This window comes from Pteronotus mesoamericanus, unplaced genomic scaffold (genome assembly GCF_021234165.1).
Source record: "Pteronotus mesoamericanus isolate MK-2021 breed Mesoamerican mustached bat unplaced genomic scaffold, CSHL_Meso_final contig_177, whole genome shotgun sequence".
Classification (NCBI taxonomy): Eukaryota; Metazoa; Chordata; class Mammalia; order Chiroptera; family Mormoopidae; genus Pteronotus; species Pteronotus mesoamericanus.
Window position 1 is genome coordinate 5,045,380 of NW_026555073.1, and position 19,400 is coordinate 5,064,779.

Below are 19,400 nucleotides of genomic sequence, written 5' to 3' on the forward strand. Positions count from 1 at the left end.
ATGGTGATAGGGACAAGCCAAAGAGATAATTCAAGAGGAAAGTTGCCTTATAATGAAATTCCTAAAGCATTTTATTTATTGTCTCTTCTGATCTCAACCCCAACCTTACCTTTTTAATTAGCTAAAATGCAACATTTGTTGTAAAGCTGTTGGCCACTGCAGCTTGAACAAATGATACATTCTCCCATCCCCCTATTGATTGGAAAAGAAATTCCACCTCACCTTTTGTAAATGTCCTGTTTGAGTTATGGAAGAAACTATTTCAAGCTCTCCTGAAAATAAACTACTTCAGTTCAAGGTCCTGAAAGAAGATATTGATCCATTCATTTTCATCTAAGTGGAAGATTTCAAATTGCATCACTTTAATTGTTTATTGGCCTGTACCATAACGGTGAAGGAAATCACAACTGTGGTTGCTGCAATGAAGACCTTCTTTCTGGAAAACTCTGGGAGCAGAAAACAAAAGAGAAGCAGATTGCTCCTCTCAGGACTCGTAGACGATGCTAAATTGGTCCTTCCTAGCGACTGGATTCACGTGACATTTGTTCACGGAGAAAGTCAGCACAAGAACTCCTAAATTTTCCAATAAGAAGAGTAGTTGAGGAATTAAGTAATAGAAAGAAAAATATTGCAAATGTATTATAATAAATTAGTGTTAGACTAGATTGGAATACTAAAGATTTGTGATGAATAATTTAAAACCCTAAACTAATTAAACTGTGAAAGGGTTATTTCCTAAAATTACTGTGAGAGAGCTTTCTTTAAATAGCTTTGTTTCTACTGTGTTTTGAATTTTCCTTTTGATTGTTATCAGTCTTTTTGGGATGAAGGCAGTGAAATTCCAATCTTCAGGCGCATATGGATTATCTGGGGTATTCTGTGAAAGCAGTCTCTAGAAAGAGAATATAACATTTCTCTTGAGTCTTACTACTGAGTTATCCCAAGCCAGTGAACTTAAAAGCTAAGTAATGTGACCTGTACAGGTTTTAATCTTTAGTGAGTCAGCCTTCCAGATAGTTTAAAGCTTGGAATAAAAGTGATTTTTCTCCTGCCACCCAGGGTCTAGAGTTCTGAGACTCCAGTCTCAGCCAAGGCATTTATTAATCATACTCGTCTATAGTCTCAAAAACTAGCCTTAAGCATAAGAGAAGTAAGTGCTTGGTTATGTGCCAGTGCTATTTGAAGGGCTCAGGTTAAACCTTTATCCCACAGATCTGACTCATAGTGATTATTCTTTGAGCATCTTATTGTGAATAAGTTTATCAGATAGTTTATTTCAAGATAAGAAAGAGAATGCAAGGGTTCTTGACAGGTGGGCTGAAAGTAGGGATGTTTACCCAAAATTTGAGCTGAAATAAGTTGGCCAACAAACAATTTAGCCAAAATTGATTTGTTTGGAAAAATATCCCAGATCCTATTCACTGTAGTATAGTCATTTGGAAGGCCCTAGTGTTGCGATCTCTGTACACAATTAAAAATTTTGGTCTATTTTATTATTTTTGAAAAGATTTTAATTCAATTTCAATATTTTACATAGTTCCAGAAAATAAGAACAGAGTCAAAGTATTAGAGGAGGCATAATTAACTTAACATAAAGAAAGTCTAAGTTCACTGAAATTTTTAATTTTTGTCAAAACTCTTTACATGTCTTTAGCTCTTTTAATTCTCTGTTTACTATTAACAAAAGCAGAGGACGCTATTAGTGAAAAAAATACAAATATGCAAAAGAAGTACGTAACATCCATAATTCCACCCATACAGAAAAAGTTATTGCTATCACTTTGGAATAAAACCTTCCAAAGGCACATATAGTTATGTTTATATTATTATTTTTCTAATAGTTTAACTATTGTACTTTGCCACTGTTGAACATAGAAGTTGTTCCAAGCATGCTTATACATATATAATAGCATTTCTAATTTCTAATCATGCTTGTGCTATATTAAAATGACCAGGACTCAAAGCTAATGACAATATACTCATTTGGGGCCAAATTACCATTTTGACTCAATGCAAAAGTCATCCAGCTTACTTTCAGTCAAACGGCATTTGGTCAACTTTGAAGTACTGCTTCAGCAATATTGACATATTGCCAGGATGCTGACTTTTCCGTTTTGTTTATTATAGACTCTGTGTGGGTCCCCAAACAAAAAAACAATGAAGATATTCTGATGCATCAACTACTGAAGCCTTCTTTTTTCTCTTTTTTTAATTGTCATTCAAGTACATTTGTTTCTACTTTCCCCCCTACCATTCGCCTTCCACCCGTCCCTACCCCCCACCCTCGATCCTACCCCCATTGAGCTTTGTCCTTGTATCTTTTATATATGTTTTAATTTAACAAAATTGCAAAAAGAAAAGTATTGTTTAATATGGCTAAAGTCCAAAGGGAATAAAATACCATGACCTCCTATGGCCTGTATTCAGCTCATCTCTCCTCTATATACCGAGGCACAATCTCAGGCTAAATTGTTATGCAAGGTTTATGATGGTATACATTGACTATACTATGATAAGAATTTCTTCCTCTTCTTTCCTCATACAAAAGGTAGTGATTTGTAGACATTGTACTTTGGAAATAAGATAGTATTGGAAACAAGATTGTTTCATCTCTTGAATTTCCATACAAAACTATACATACAAACCTATAGAAACCCTGGCCTTCTTCTCTAATATACAGTTTTGCTGGGTCTCAGTATTTTGTAGAAAAAAACTCAATTATCCTTGGCATTTTTTCCTTTTCTGTCAGCTGTTTTTCACAGCACATGGGCACAAAGCAGACTTTTCCCCAATTTTATTTAAAAATATGTTTAGATTTTAAAAAGAACATTTTACAAGCCTAGTGAGAGTTTCCAGCGGGCTCAACATGAACTAGAAATTGTTTTCTATGAACTTAAACGACATTCAGCTGGTGGTTTTCGCTGTAACTGGTCAAGCTAAACACATTTTAATGAATAAAAAATACACCCTGGTCAAGCTTATTATTCATCCTTAAAACCCTAAGCAATTTCCCCTAATGTACCCCTCAGTATTGCTGGAATGAGTTGCATAGTCTGGAAAGAAATTTCTACAATGATTCTGTTCATTTGTGGAGGAGGAGGGAAGTAGAGATATAAATGTCAAGAAAATATAATAAACTCTAAACTGAATTCTTATGCAGACAATAAAATGTAAGATTAAAGAGACAGACCAGTTTAACTCTCAATGAAGCTGTGAAGCCCTTAGAATAAAAAATATGCTATACGTGTGTATTTTGCTTTAGTACCAATTAAATATATATGTAAACGTTGGACTGAAAAGATGGTTTAGCTGCAGCCAACAGTCAAGTCATATGGCAGGTGTGGTTTGGGGGCACCAGATGTCACTCAGCCTCTGCCAGTGTTTGAGGACAAGGCAGTGGTGACTTTTTCTCCTTCTTTGTATAATGGGTAAAGTAGGGAGATGGAAACATTCAGAAAGACAAAGAGAGAACACCCTCAGCTCTCATCCTAGCAATTGCAAAAAGTACTAAGTATTATTTCTCTGTTGTAGATCCTACTAAGAACTCTAAGTAATTTTTAGGAGCAGCTATATATTTATTATCTTACACTATATTATAATGGCACTAGTACATATAGTAGTAGCAGCAGGAATATTATTAGTAGCAATAGTAAAAGCTCACACTTACGGGGAACTTATGATACTCCAGGCTCTATGCTGGGCTTTTGGGCTGCAGTATGTCATATAATTCTCACCAGTAGTGGCAGCATTCTATAGTATTACCACTGCCATTTACAGCCGAGGAATCTAAACATTATGTAAGTTTCTCAAAGCCAGTAGCGAAGCTAGGATTTCAATTCAGTTCGTCTGATGTCAGTGTTTTTTAACCTCGCTATTAGCTATTACTCACCCCTACGTAAACGGAGTTATGAAACAGTCTGCTTATAAGAAGGAAAGCAAGTAGGGTTTATTGTCCTTTTAAATTTCTTGCTTCTAATGCACCTCAAGTTCAGTGGACGTCTTTTAGATAAACAAACGTTTGCCATACCTGATGCTCACCCAATATGACCAAAAAATGACAGTGAAACAAATGTAAGGCCAGTTGTACTCATGGTAACCTCCAATGGTAGAAACACCAAGGAAGATGAAGATGAGAGCGTCATATCTTCACTAAGTACTTGACAGTGGAATGGGACTTTGGAGAAATGTTTGCTCCCACATAGGGCTTCATACTCATAGCACAGGCGGGGATCCTGAAGAAGGAGGGAAATGTTTAAGAGGAATATTTGCATTTCACTTGAATGGAAAGGGATTGCATGAATGTTCTTAAAGACTGTATCCAGATTTCTGTTACTTCAGTTGCCTTATTCTGTTCCAGAGTACGGAAAACATGTCAGTTCCTCATAAACTTTACAGTGACATGGATTAGGCTATCAATTGCGTAGTTTTTCAAACAAATGGCAGTTTCCATGTCCTTTTGTGTGCGGAGGACCACCTTCTTACTTTATCATCTTTAATACTGTCTAATGTGTCCTCCTTAAATAGAGATGCACTGACAGAGTCTCATCATTAGTTGGCAGCAAATCACGAAGACAAAGGGGCTAAGAATGAGAAATACATCCTTATAGCCTCTAAAGCAATATAATGTTATTAATAAAACAAGTTTTGACGCTCAGGGAAGTTTTTTTGCCATTTTATTCTATTCACTATGCTTTCAAAATTGTGTTTTTATACTACTATTTAATAATTTTTCCAACCTTTCCTCAAGAGTATTTCATTGCACATTTCAACACACCAAAATGATTTCTGGCCTGCGAGATGTTTTTCTTACTCTCATTCACTTCAAGTTCAGATATTTAGATATTTTTCTAACAGTTGAAATGGGGGAGTGAGGGAAGCAGAGAACAGTTTCTATAGGATGAGCAACAATCTGTTGACACCCCTATGCTAAATGATTTTTAAATTGTTCTCTACTAAAGAAGTGGGGAGGGGTGTTAGCCACCCACTTAGCTGCTCTCATTTCAGAAAAAACAGATGTTCTTCCACTTCTAGTATAACCTTTAAAAAATGCTAAATTCCCAGAAAATGATTCACATTAAAAGCCCTGAGGGTAAGAATGCCAAAGTAAGAAACTTGCAGACTGAGGATATGGATCAGTTTTGTTAAATCCTCACTTTTGCCTAAGACCAACCCAGACTAAACAAACAATTCTAAATCTTGTAATGTGATACTGCAGGTTTAAAAGCCATAGGTTTTGAATCCTTAGTTTAAACTAATATCCTTGGAAATCCACCCTGATAATGACCAGAGGATTAACATACGTGAAACCAAACCGTAGTACGGAAAGCAGTGATCAGCAAGGAACTATATTCAAAGTTCAGCCCTGGTGAAACCCAGAATCACAAAGAAAGCCTTGAAAAAACTGATTCACCTTCATTTCCTTTAATATCAATAATAACTGATTGACAGTTTTCTTTAAAGTTCCTGCAGGCCCTCTGGGATTACCTCATTCCAATTAAAACCATGGAAATCAGTTAAATGCATACCAATTTAAAATAGTTAATGATTTAGAATGCCATTTGTCAAGGTTAACCCTTGTTCTTTTTTGACAGGCTGATGAGGCTAAAACATACATATACACATTTATATATAAATATCACTGAATTTCTTAAGTGCTTAATTTGTTACGCGTATATCTTCTAAGTGTTTTATCTATATTGCAGCTCAGTTAGTTCTCAGATTGACTTTGATGAGACAGACACAGTTACTGTCTCCATGCTACAGGTGAGGCCTGGAGACACTGAATAACTTTCTCAAGGTCACTTTGCTGGGAAGTAGCAGAGCTGGGATTGAAGCTAACGACTCTACCTCCAGAGCCCATGCTCTTAAGAACGTCGATCTATATTTCTCCTCTACACAAGGTATTTCACTTGTGTCAATGATGACTGATGCTTTTCCAGTGTAACATGTCCAATCAACATGATGTTTTGCTTTTCCATTTCTTGGAAAGGTGAATGAAAAAATCACCACATACTAAAGCTGACAAGCTCAGGGGAAGATTGCGTGGGCCTAAGAAACTCAGAAACCTAAAATAACCACATAGGAGGGTCTGAAATTAAAACTTTCTAACTAGAAGTGTGGTAGGCAGTTAGACAGACATAAGCAGAGCAAGGATGATAGGCCAGGTACAGAAGGGCACCAGGGCAGAAAGACATGGGTGCGTAAGAATGGGCAACATTGGAAAAACTAGGACCTCGCCCCCAGGGTGACCTCTCCTCCCTTAGCATAGGATTGATCATGCTGTTTAGATCCTCGGACCTTTCATATCACTGGTCATGTGGTTCGGATCCTCCCCCTGCATTTCCTTCCTAGAGATAAAATCTAGGTCTCAGTTGTGTTTCAGTTCCAGGCCGAAACAAGCTGCAAAACCAGGCAGCTGATGCCAGGACCAGCTACAATGACTAAGGACCCCCTGCCTTGATGCTGGCCAATCAGCAAAGACCATGACCCTAAAAGTTTACACCTGGAAAAGCTGATGAACATTCTATTGAGATACACCCTAAAGACCACCCTTACACTTTCAGCCTTTAAAACCTTCAAAACAAAGGCCTGGGAACATGCCTGCGCATTTCCCTTCCCGGTAAACTCCAAGGGACACCACGGAACTTACAATCAGGTGAACAAAGGGCAGTGGCAGTTTGTCCCAGGCTAACCCCTTGAACTTGTCCCTGAGGCTCCCTTTCCTCTGACTCCCCAGGGAGCTAACAGCAGCCCCACCTGGGCTCACCTCTTTGCCATAATGTTTCTAGAGACCAAAAGCAGCCCCGCCTAGCCTTTCCCCTATTGCTTCTTCTGCCCTAACCCCCCTTTTTTCACTATCCCCAGGTTTAATAAACGTACTCATTCTCATAGTTGCCTGGACTCATTTTGAGAAACCTGTCCTGCACGAATTCAAGAACCCACACTCTACATGTTGGCCCAAGGCAGACCTGTTCCGGTCCTTGTCCCTGTCTGGTAACACCAGGACAAAAATTTAAAAATGATTTTAATTGCTCCATTTTCACTTTAGCCTCAGCTACATTAACTAGATAGGCTTCATCAACTAGTAAGTGACCAGCCTTTCAAAAATGTCATAGTCAATCATCTGTTACAGATTCTTTGCTTTCAGTTGTAGTTTTGTGCGCAAATTTTGAAAGCGAAAACTGAACTCTTACTATAAGTCTGGGTGTCTCATAAATAGTAAGTTTTATTTGGCTACTGGGATTGTTTTATTATTTAAGTCAGTTCCTGAACCATATTAAAAATATCTAAAAATAATGTGGACATCAAAAGCCTTATGTGAATTGTTAAGTGCTAATTAATCTCAAGTGAATTCACTTCCTTGTTATCTTTACTATGTTTAATAATTTCTTCTAATAAATAGCATTTGGTGACCTGTAATTATCATAAATTTCTTGTTTTCCCACCTGTTACATGCAAGTTTTATTTTCATTTTCTATTTTGTAAAAAAAAAAAAAGGAAATTAAAGCAATTTAGTAGGCACAAATGTCCATTCTCTTGGACATTATTTTTGTGATTGTTGGAGAAATGGAATAATGAACTCTTCAGGAAGTGGGATTCACATTGAGCATCTGCTGAAATTCCTGAAATACTCCATGTTGTCTGGTGTCTTTCAGTGTCAAGAGTGTTTTGTTTGCATCTTTTAAAACTTTAGAGGAGGTAATTAAAATATTACCCACAATGTATTATTACCATCATGAACGCACTATAATGTCCACAGATGAAATGTCCAAACCTGTAGAGAATTTCTAGAAGAGTTTATTTGAGCCAAACAGATGCCATATGCTGGGGAACAAGATCTCAAATGCTCTGAAGAACAACAGTTTTGCAGTTTCTTCTATGCATTTGAAATTAAGGGCAGGATGTAAGTAAGATTGCATGAAGGTGGGAGAAAGCAAGGTGGAGACTGGATAACAAGATACTTAAGATTATTTGCTCTCTCAAGAATGGTGATGTCTTAGAAAGAGGGGTGTCAAAAGAATCAGTTTCAAAGGTGTGTTAAACTAGATGGACAGAAACAATGAACAGAACTTGCTTAAGACAAGCATAAACATTTTACTCAAAAATTATATGCGGGAGGCATGACTACCCACCATGCCCTGCCCAGTTAGGAACTCATGGTCAGATCACCCTGTGGGGTTACTTTCCATACAACCTGCCTTTTTTTTGGTACCCAGTGAACACACACTCATGTCTGTTCTAAGGCCATTTCCAATAACCATTGTTTAATGTTTATTGAACTCTACTGTGCATTGTATGCCACTCCTCCATAAATGGTTCCCATTCTCATTCATAATCTTAGGTGACATGAGATTGCTCTGACAGTACAAATATCAATCAAAAATACAGTGTACATGTCCAGTGATTATTTTCAAAGATTTATTGTAACTTTTCTTTCTATTCTGTTTTTTAAGTGCAGACGCACAATCATACATCTCATAAATAAAATTGCCAGATAAATATGCATATAGTAGCTATGGTTTTAAGGTACCCCTCCACGTACACACTTAGATCATTTCCATTTCTTTTGTAGATCTGGCACAAAAAAAAAGTTGTAAGGTATATAGAGATGAAATATCAATTATGCAAAATCAGAAATATGATTTGGTCATTTCTTTTAGCCAAGGAAAGAACAGTTAATGAAGGTGTAAGAGTCAGGTTTAATTAAAGTTACTCGTGTAAAATTTAGAGATAAATCAGGATTACAATGTTGATGTGTTAACTAATGAATACAGCACATTTCTAATAAAATACTTAGAATTATTAATACTGAGTGTTTATGTATCACATATGATTCCATTTAATCCTCATAATATTAAAACACCCAAAGTGTAAATAAGTAAAGGACCCAAGATTAAATAACTAGAAAGTTGCAGAGTAAAGATTTGAGCCCACTTCTAACTACCTTGGGAACTTACAGCCTACCTATTACCCTATGCCACTTCATGTTAAAGTAGACAAAAATTACCCTTTGTAGATATACTTATTTTTCATATTAAAAAAAATTAATTAAAAAAAAGAAAAAATAAATTAAAATTAAATTTAAAAAAATTCTTAATATCTTCCTCATACAAAAAAAAATTACTATAAGCATCCCAAGTGTGTACTTCCTAAGTAAAAGCCAAAGATCTAAAACAACAAAACCTATGGTGAAATAATATACTAAAAATATTTCAGATATATTTTACTTTATATACTCTTCATACCTTACATAGCAAACTGTATATGGTACAATAGTAAATTGCTATGAAATTAAGTTATAACTATTCATCTTTCTGGGTAACAGCTAGCACTAGAATCTACAATGTAGAACACATATATATACAGATCCATATTGAATCTTCACCAGTAATAATCAGATAAGGTTCCTGTAGCTCTTCATGTAAAACAAATAAAACCTGTCTACCTAAGTTAAATTTGTCTTCCTGCACCTTGGCACTCCCCATGTGGTAATTCAGCAATAATTTTCACTCACATGTTAAGGTTTCATGTTCCTACCTCTTTTATTCCTTTCCCCTCCATTATCAGGTGTTGTCTAACACTTGCTATATATAATCATGAAACACTGAATTTTTGTTGTCATTTTTCTATTTTATTCCTTTTTCTCTTCACTATGTAATTCCAAAGTGTTATTTCAACAAAACTGAAAAGAGGGGGGAAAAAGGTAGAAAAAGATTATTTTTCTATAAAGTAAAGCCACTGAAGAACCATATTCTAACAACAGACAGTTTTTTTAAGATAACATAACAAGGATTTTAAAGGAAGTGAGAATAGCTTTCTTCTTAGGTCATTTATTAGACTATCAATTTAAACCATTTATTCACTCTCACCATTACTATATTGTTGAAGTGTCAGCAAGCTCTAATATTTAAAAAAGAGTTGTATCTCTATATACAAATTTTGTATGTAGATACTAGACATTCAATAAGCCTATAAATAACAATATTTTGCCAGTCCCCCAAACATTTTACCACTCTTTTATTTAGGGAGCACACAAAGTGAAGTCATATTAATAATTAATTTAAAAATATATTCAATAAATAGATATTGAGCATAAAAAAGGAAAAGGTTCTTCAGCTTCTCTGACTTAATCAGAAAACCAAAGAGAGAAATGAGCTTTCCTAAAATATCTTACTAAGGCACAAACCATGGGGAATAATCACATACATGACCTACACAGTTTCAACACTAAAGATAAATAACAGTTATTATTAATTCTACATCCTGATAAAAAAATTACCTCAAAGAGTTTCAAAGTAATATAATTATTTCCAGACCCCAATTAAAACTTCCTGAAGCCAAGGTCATGGCAGCTCAATCTTATCTTTTATATACATTCCTTCCATTTGACATAAAACTGTTAATTATTGGACTATAATCCTGCTGCTGTGGTTGATACTGAAAGGGAACACTGGAAGAAGATTTGAAATTTCTTTTGGAAAAACATGGCAACCCCCAATGCAAAGTGACAATGTTCCTTTTACTTTTCTTTGTGTTTGCAAAGCTAGGGACTCTTGGCTGCCAGATACTGAGTTAGAATATCGTCCTTCCTGTTGTGAGAAAATAACAAGGTTTGAAAGTGAGTTATAGTTATTTCTAAACGAGTAAAGATATGTAGAAGGTTTGTGAAAGTTGCAGAAGGTGTGTAGAAAGTTGTAAAGGCTAAAGGAGGTTGTGAAAGTTTCAAACCCGAAAGAAAGGAAACCGCAACATTTGCGTGTGGTTATACTTTGCTTGCTTTGTTCTTTGCTTTCTTTCTGATCCTGTGAGGACCTGGTTTGAACTCTGTTGTTTCGTATTAATCGGGAATCCTCTGTCTCTACTGTTTGGCCATTGGGACCTAGTAGAGTTCATCTGTGAGACCAGTTGGAGAAAATGCCTCTGCCATTTGGGAGCTAGGAAAATCACCTGGTGTCAGGTAGAGCCAGGCTGAGGGCAGGGGAGAATGTCTCTGCCATTAGACCAGTTGGTGAAAGGTCATGTCTCTGCCCGGAAGCCAGTGGGCGCACTGGTAGGCAAGAGAGTACCGTTACCATTGGAGCTTTGTGCCATGGAATGCTGGTTGGTGTACCAGCTGGGGTGAGAGGTCATGTCTCTGACAAGAGACCAGTGGAGAAATTGGTAGGTGAGAGAGTGCCTCTACCAGTGAGGCTTTGGGCCATTTGAGACCTGAGAAAAGTCATCTGTGTGACCGGTCGCTATGAAACAAGACTCTAAGGCTAGTTCCAGTCCCCCTTCTTCTTTTGGAGCTCTGTCTTTGCTTTGAATTTTGCTTTGTTTCTATTCTGGATGAAAAGTGAAGTTTCTCAGGAAGAGTTAAAACCACATCAAGTGGGAAAGAAAACAATGGGAAGGTATAAGGCATGGAAATGTCATCTTGGTAGTTATTGGAAGGACAATGATTTTCCTTCACACTTTGTATTTTTCCCCCTATCTGATCCCTCTAGAATTTGGCATTCATAATAAGTGAATGATGGCATGAAGTTTCCTTGAATAAAACCAGTTGCAGTTGGTGGTTTTGTTAACCAAGACTGACTGGAATGCCATGCCTGAAGGAGGCATACCTGGATTCTGGTTGTTACCAGAATGCCTTGAGGAACTGAGATTGAATTTCAAAGCTAACAAAATCCCACTGGAAAAATGGCCTGGTACCTTGTCTGGTCATGCAGTTCATGGCAGTCTTTTCAGGGAAGGAACACAGGTTGCTTTGCTGAAAGATAGCAAGGAGGAACCTTAAGACATAATGGGAAACTCAAGGATTTGAGGAGATATGTAGGTACTGCAAGCAAAGCTGGATGGCAGTTGTGTGGCTTGGCTTCTGCACCCTGAAGGGCTGACTAAAGCTCAGTCTAAAGGTTCTTTGGGTGAGTTCCACCAAAGCAGACTTAAATATGCTATGTGATCAGGCAAGATTGCATGTTCTTGTGTTTATGCAAATGAATGGAAAAAAATAAAACTGGACTTAATGCAGACCCTTTAGTGAAAATGAGGGTGATCTTAAGAAGAAAAAATCGTGTTTAAAGGAAAATCACAATGCTCAGTGGCGCACATTACATTCTAATGCAATTAACTCTCTTTGAAGTCTTGTTCTCACTTGGAAGTTGAACTGGTGTCTGTGTACAGATGTCAATTCAGTACCTGATGTTATCACCAGAAATGTTCGATTTACAGACAAAAAAGAATTTTTCAGGTTGTCGCTGTCTAATATCATTCCAGCAAAAGCCTGGAAACTGAATGTCTTCTCACAAGGCAGTTTCGTGGACTAAGAGAATGGTTTGTGCGTTGTTGTGTGAAATAACCCGTATATTCTTCATTCTATTTTCATAGGGCATATCCCTAAGAAATCATTTACCTAGGAGATTGTTTACACTCTGTAAGCTTCATTTGAGAAGCCTATCTGCATTGTCACTTCCTGAGACTCAATAGTTTAACTGGACTGTGTGGTTGAGTTGGTGAAATATGGGGCAGTCTGTCAGCTTTGCTTAAAACTGTTTTTCTTTTATGCTCTAATAGTTTATTCAGAAGGGGCACACAAGTGTTGAAGAGGGGAATCCTAGGATATTTCCCCTCACTCTAAATATAGTGGGCAAAAGGGCTTTGGACAGGTGTGACATGCTTTGCACACCTTCCTCCAAGGAAGCCACTCTGTCTTAATCAGAGACATCACAGAATTGGTCCTTACCTTTGTCATTTAGTTGTTATGGTTCTGAATGTGCCTCCTGATTCTCTTGCAAAATTTGTCACCTCCAGAGTACAACAAGGATGCCAACTTGTTCAACAATGCTATCCTTTAGACATTGTGCATGCCAAGGAACAGCCAACTGATCTGGACTTTGCAAGAGCCTTCTCCCTTGTGTGAAGGACTCCCTCCATTCCAGACCCCCTTTCTAGTAGGGATCTCTGGACCAGGGGATAAGTAGGACTATGCCCATGGCCAGCAGGAAGTAGAATGCAGCAGAAGAATGAATGAGACCTTTGCCCTTTTGTCTTGTGAAATTACAAAGGTCCAGAAGTGTTAAAGAGGGGAATTAATACAGAGAGATCTGATCAGCTTACTGGGGAGGAGAAGGGAGGAGCCACAGGAGGATGTTGCCCAAGACAATGGTAAACAGTCTAAGACAGGATTGGCTGAAAGGATGAACACCTTCAGAGCACGTGAAATTATGGGCCAAAAGATTTAAAGTAAAAGGACAGCAGAGACTGGCTCTCTGGCTCTCTTCCTCAAGGATGCCTGGATGATCATGCTGCAGCTGCCTGCATTTCCCAAAGGATGATATTTGAATTGCAGAAAAAACTCTGGGCCCAGCCTAGGATTGGGCTGGCCTGGCAGAGGCTGGCAGGACTACTCTTCTTTAGGTGTTCTGGAGGGGATGGGCTCTGAGGCAGAAGTCTGCCATTTTTTCAAAATTGTGTAGCTTTTGTATCTTGTATTGTTTTAGTTTGTAAACTAAAGCTATAGAAATGAGATAATTAAAAACTAACAGGGAGAATGATTGGGGGACTCAGGAGTTAAAGAGTTTAGCCTTAATTGGTGAGCTTAATGATTATAGCTGTAGCTAAAGAGGTAACAAGTGTAGCCTTAACTGATAAACTTCCATGATTAAAGCTGTAACCAAAGAGTTAAAGATTGTAGCCTTAATTGATAACCTTGAGGGACAAATGCATATTTTGTTATTCCAAGCTGTTATTCCAAAATTGTGTAGCTTTTGTATAAAGACTCCTTTCCTTTATCACTACATCTCTGCCTCCAGAATTTTGTCTAGAAGGTGGTGGTGGGCAGCAGGACCTCTCTTGCTGTTCAGTAACACCCATAATTGAAACTTCTAATGTACCAGATGTATTTTTCACTCAATCCTCTGCCAATCTAAGTGCTCCTACTTTTCTGAAGTTAGAGCATTATTTCAAGGCTTCTTAAAGCTCTGTTCTATAGCTAAAATGCTCAAGCAAGGCCCTAAATAAAAAATCTTTCTAAAATTTTCAAAGATTCAGGTTCTTTTCATTGAAAAGCATCTATGTCATCCTAGTTAATGAGTAAAGCAGAAAAATACACAATTGTTATTGTGTTATAGGAACTCACAATTCTGGGGGAATGAAATGGATAAAATGTGCTCAACTATGCATAACATAAAAAAATTAGTTGTCTTATGGCTACTTTCTGGAAGATTTAACGAGAAGCTAGTTACGCATTGCCCTCATCATCTAAAGTAGTTAATATGAATCAGAAGCTGTGCAATATTGAATGAAGATTACAAGAAGTTATTATGAAAGGCAAAAGGATGAAGCAAGCAGAAAATGCTTACAGCCTCTAGGTCCTCAGTGTTGATAGAGCCATGAAGCCAGACTACTCTTCTCCTTTTTCTACATACCCCACCTTTCTGCCTTTTTTTTTTTTTTTTTTTTTTTTTTTTAGTTCTCAGTCCTTGTGCCCCCTCCACAAGGCACTCTGCTCAAGGCCTGTGCAGGACAGAAGAGAATGGCTTTCAGTTGAAAGCATACATCTGAGTGTTTCTTATCTTCCTTGTAGTCAACCTATTATTTCATGTGTATGTTTTGCCTCATTTAAGTCAATTACAAAATCTCTGAAAGCAAGGACTTTGCTTTAAAATTATCTCTTATTTCCCATAACAATGAGAACAGCACTAAGCATGAAGTAGGAGCTCATAAATACTTGTTTGAATTAAAGTGTATCTCATTCAGGATTGAAAAAAGATTAACTGTAATCCATCCTAACCCCAGAGACTCCCACCCAATGAGAATGTGTAGACTCCAGCCCCAATAGGTTTCGAATGGCTAAAATCAGAAATGAAGCTAGTGAGTATGTAGTTCAGATACTAATTGAATCAGCTATACCTAAGAACCTCTCTATATATTAACAACCAGCCAAAACCAAACATTATTTTCCCCATAGACTTCTATAATAAAAAATCATGGAAAAATGTCTTTATAGTGGTTTCATCACAATGTTAAAATTTATAAGCCTGAAATTAAATCTTCCTTTGCATGAAATAAATGCAAAAATTGTATTTTATAGTAAAATAAAATAATTTATGTGGCTTGTGCAAAGAATGCTTCTCTTTAGTCGTATTTCAGTATATAAAAACAAAGATGGTGACTTTATTCACTGATACGGCTATAACTCTTCCAACAGTCTCTTTTTTGCCTTATAGGTATAGTAGCATATTTGTACATAATAGGATTTGATATTTAGTTAACAGTTACAAAATCTCCAGACATCATCCATTATGTATTGTTTCACATCTTAGAGCTGTCACTCCGAGAGTACAAAAACAACTGAGCCTTTTTATAAAATAATATGACTTTTAGTCTCAAAAAAAGGTGACAACAAAATAGATTTAAGCAAGAAAGAATAGCTGTATATGAATATATTTAACACTATAGAAATGTACACAAAAAGAGTAAAGATAGTAAATTTTGTGTTATGTGTCCTTTAACCACAATTTATAATTCTAAATGGCTGAGCTTCATGTAGAATTGTTCTCTTCAGGGATTTTCTGAAAGTAGAAGAGATTCTGATCTGTTGAGATGACTTTGTTATGCTCCTGTTGAACTGTGTAATTATTTATCCATGCAACTTTTTATCTTTCTGGCATCAGTTTTCTCATCTGAAAAATGAAGGAGTTGGATTAAATCATCTTTAAGTTTCTGTACAACTATAAGGTTTGTTTTAATTCCATGCTTCTGCTTTTTAGTTTTAAGGAAGAGAAAATAGGAAGTGCATTTCACTCTGAAAAGGGAACGGGACAAGTACCAGGTCATTATGTATAGATAACTAAATTTAAATAATGCTCTGAATGTATAGTTGCTATTTTAACACATTAAAACAATGGATGCAGCAATCAATGCTTTACGTGTAAATCATTTCACAAGTCTGAGAAGAATGAGGAAATGGGAATTTTTGTGCTGTTACACCAGTGAAGTTTTACTTTACAAATGGATTTCATTTTTGGGTCAGTGTAAAATATATATTATTTTGTACTAGTCAGACCTAATTTTAACCAGCTTGATATTACATCATAAGCTGAGAGGGAGAAAAAGAGATCACCACAAAACATTAACACAAATGTCCTCCCCCCTAAAAAATGTCAGTGGTCATCTTCAGTTAAAATTCTTAGATAATTCATGAACAATTCAATCAACCACAGAAAAAAACACACAATGTTTTAGTCAAGTATAAGACTTGACTAAACAGAACAAGTTATAATAAATCCAATGTTTTTTCAGTGTATAGAGAAATGAAAACTACCATGGTTGAGACAGTATTGGCCTTTATAAGTCTTTGCATAGTGAAGCCACTCTACACTGGCAAATGACCACTGTTATGTTACCTATTTATTTCCATTTTATGCTTTATGTTCCTCTCTATTTCTTTTTTCCTTCTTTTTAAAGAAGGCCTTTTTAACATGTCTCACAACAGTGTTTGGTGGTAACTAACTCCTTTAGTTTTTTTCTTGTCTGGGAAGCTCTTTATTTCTTCTTCAATTTCATTTTTCTATTTTTTAAAAATGGTTTATTTTCATTGTATTTTCCCTTCAATTTTTAAAATATTTTTATTTATTTATTTTAGAGAGAGGGGAAGGGAAGAAGAAAGAGAGGGAGAGAAACATCCATGTATGGTTGCCTCTCATGCGTCCCCTGCTGGGGGCCTGGCCTGCAACCCAGGCATGTGCCCTGACTGGGAATCGAACCAGCAACCCCTTGGTTTGCAGGCTGGCACTCAATCCACTGAGCCACACCAGCCAGGGATTCCTTCAATTTTAAATGATGCTCCTGCTGGATAGTGTAGTGTTGGTAGTATGTCCTTGCTTTTCATCACTTTGTATATTTTGTGCCAGTCCCTTCTAGCTTGGGTGATTCTGTTGAGAAATCAGCAGACAACCTTATGGGAGCACCCTTGTAGGTAACTGTCTTTCTCTTTCTGCTCTTAAGATTCTCTCTTTATTTTTAACCTTTGCCATTTTAATTATGATGTGTCTTGATGTGAACCTCTTTGGATTTATTTTGTTTGGGACTCTGTGTTTCCTGGACTTGTGTGTCTGTTTCTTTCTTCAGATTAGGGAACTTTTTAGCCATTATTTCTTCAAACAGGTTCTTGATTCCTTGCTCTCTCTCTCCTCTTTCTGATACTTCTATGATGCAGATGTTGTTACACTTGATATTGTCCCAGAGGTCCCTTAGACTTTTCTTTTCTTTTTTTTATTCTTTTGTTGTTGCTTTCATGAAGAGTCTTTCATTTGGTCCTGCAATTCACTGATTTGATCCTCTGCTTCATCTAAACTACTGTTGTTTTTTTCTTGTGTATTCTTCATTTCAGATATGTATTCTTTATTTCTGGCTGGTTCTTTCTTATGGTTTCCATGTTCTTTCAAACGCTTACTATCTCTTCATTTAAGTTCTCACTGAGATTATCCATTCTCCTAAGGTTCTTGAGTAATCTTATGCTCAAGTATAAGTAATTATACTCAAGTAATTGTTTTAAACACAGGATATGTAAGAATTATTTACTCACTTCCTGAATTCATTTCTCTATAGGGAAAATTGCGTGTGAGTCATAGAAACATGATAAATACCAGTGCTTCTTTTTTTTTTACAGAAGTGGTCTTGTGATATCTTATCTAAAATTCTCCCATTCATTCATGCACTCCTTGGAATATTCTTTCAAAAATTAAAAACTGAGGCCCCATGTATGCAAGTCTCACTACAGATCTTTTTTCTTATTATTCCCAGTAAAAATTACTGGGTTTTTTTTCCTGAGAACATCATTGGCATAGCAGTCTCAAAGTTGAGCAAGCTGAGTGATCCAGATAAGTTTTGCTGAAGTCACATCCGTGAGAACCTATTTTATTCTGTTCTAGGAAAATCTGAGTTAAAACAGAAGAGTTGTTTATCAATGGGGCCATCTTTATTACGTTCTGTTTAAGTGTTTGCTCTAATATCAGTGATTAATTACACAAACATTCCTTTAGTTATTCCAAATGACTAAGAATATATAAGCTTGATAAAAAATTTTGAAAGAAATAAAAAGAAAATAACATTTTAAAGAAACTCTGTAATTTTACTTGGTATCTCTAAGAAATGTTCTTGAAGAGTGTTTACCATTAAAATAAAAAATGAGCCCTGGATGGTGTGGCTCAGTGGATTAAGTGCCGGCCTGCAAACCAAAAAGTCACCAGTTCGAGTCCCAGTCAGGGCTCGTGTCTGGGTTGCAGTCCAGGTCCCCAGTAGGGGGCGCTTGGGAGTCAACCACACATTGATGTTTCTCTCCCCCACTTCTTCCCTCCCTTATCCTCTCTCTAAAAAATGAATAACTAAAATCTTTTTTTAAATGAACTATAGCTATAATTTCTGATTTTATATCTGTACATATTGTGAGTTAGGGTTTCACTTTAAATTTAAATTTAGTATTTAAAATGTCAACCAGGATAAAAAGTAAATAGAATGTCCTTATCTGGACTCTGCAAATAATGAAAATCACAGTTGCCAGCCAAAGTCATCTGCGTGTCAGTGGGATAGAGGACAAACTCCTTCCAAGAAGTTAATGAGCTCTATATTCTACAGGCACATAGTGTTCTACCATTTTAGCTAACAAAGGGGAGTCTTCTACTAGAGACCAACAGATTTGAAAGCTAAGGGAATTTATAAAACACTATATATATTTTTGTGGGGGGAGGTAATTAAAAAGGGGAAAAATGGCAATAAAAAATACAATAAAATATATTTTAAAATATTTTTTATTTTTTAAATTTATTGCTTTTTTATCATTTTTCAAATACATTTCTCTCCCTCTACCCACCACTACTTTCCCCTGGCCCCACCCACCCCACTTAAAAATATTTTTAAAAATTTTATAAAACAGGATATTTTTTTGCTGATATCACCTTCTTGGATAAAACATTATTGCATAGTAAGATAGATGAATTATGAAATTCACCAACTGGTAAAGTTGAAACTCATAAAACTGGAGGCTTAGGCTAGAGTGTTCTTAAATTCTAATGCCTTAGCTTTGTAAGTCACTTTAAAAGCACAATAGTAACTTTATAATATATTTATGATATTACAAAAAACTATTTGTCATTATACAAAACACCTTTCCAAAACCTCATGCTCTATAAATGCCTCATTTTGTTTTCTTTTTACAAAATGCATAGTTATTTTATGATGGAGGGAAATGGTATGTAAAAATAGTATTGGGTATTTTAACTATAATTAGAAATTCACTTTTCATTAGAATGTAAAATTATTTTCTTCAAACTCTTGAATATGAATCACTAACATGTTAGTTGCATAAATAATTTTCTGTAGAAAATACAACCCTGTATCTAAAAATGTGTATAATATGTGGG

At 36.2% G+C, this 19,400-nt stretch overlaps 1 pseudogene; it reads right to left on the reverse strand.

The window, feature by feature from the left end:
* The window catches only part of LOC129065366 (sodium/hydrogen exchanger 2-like), a 45,512-nt pseudogene that overhangs the window by 17,112 nt on the left and 9,000 nt on the right, over positions 1 to 19,400 (reverse strand).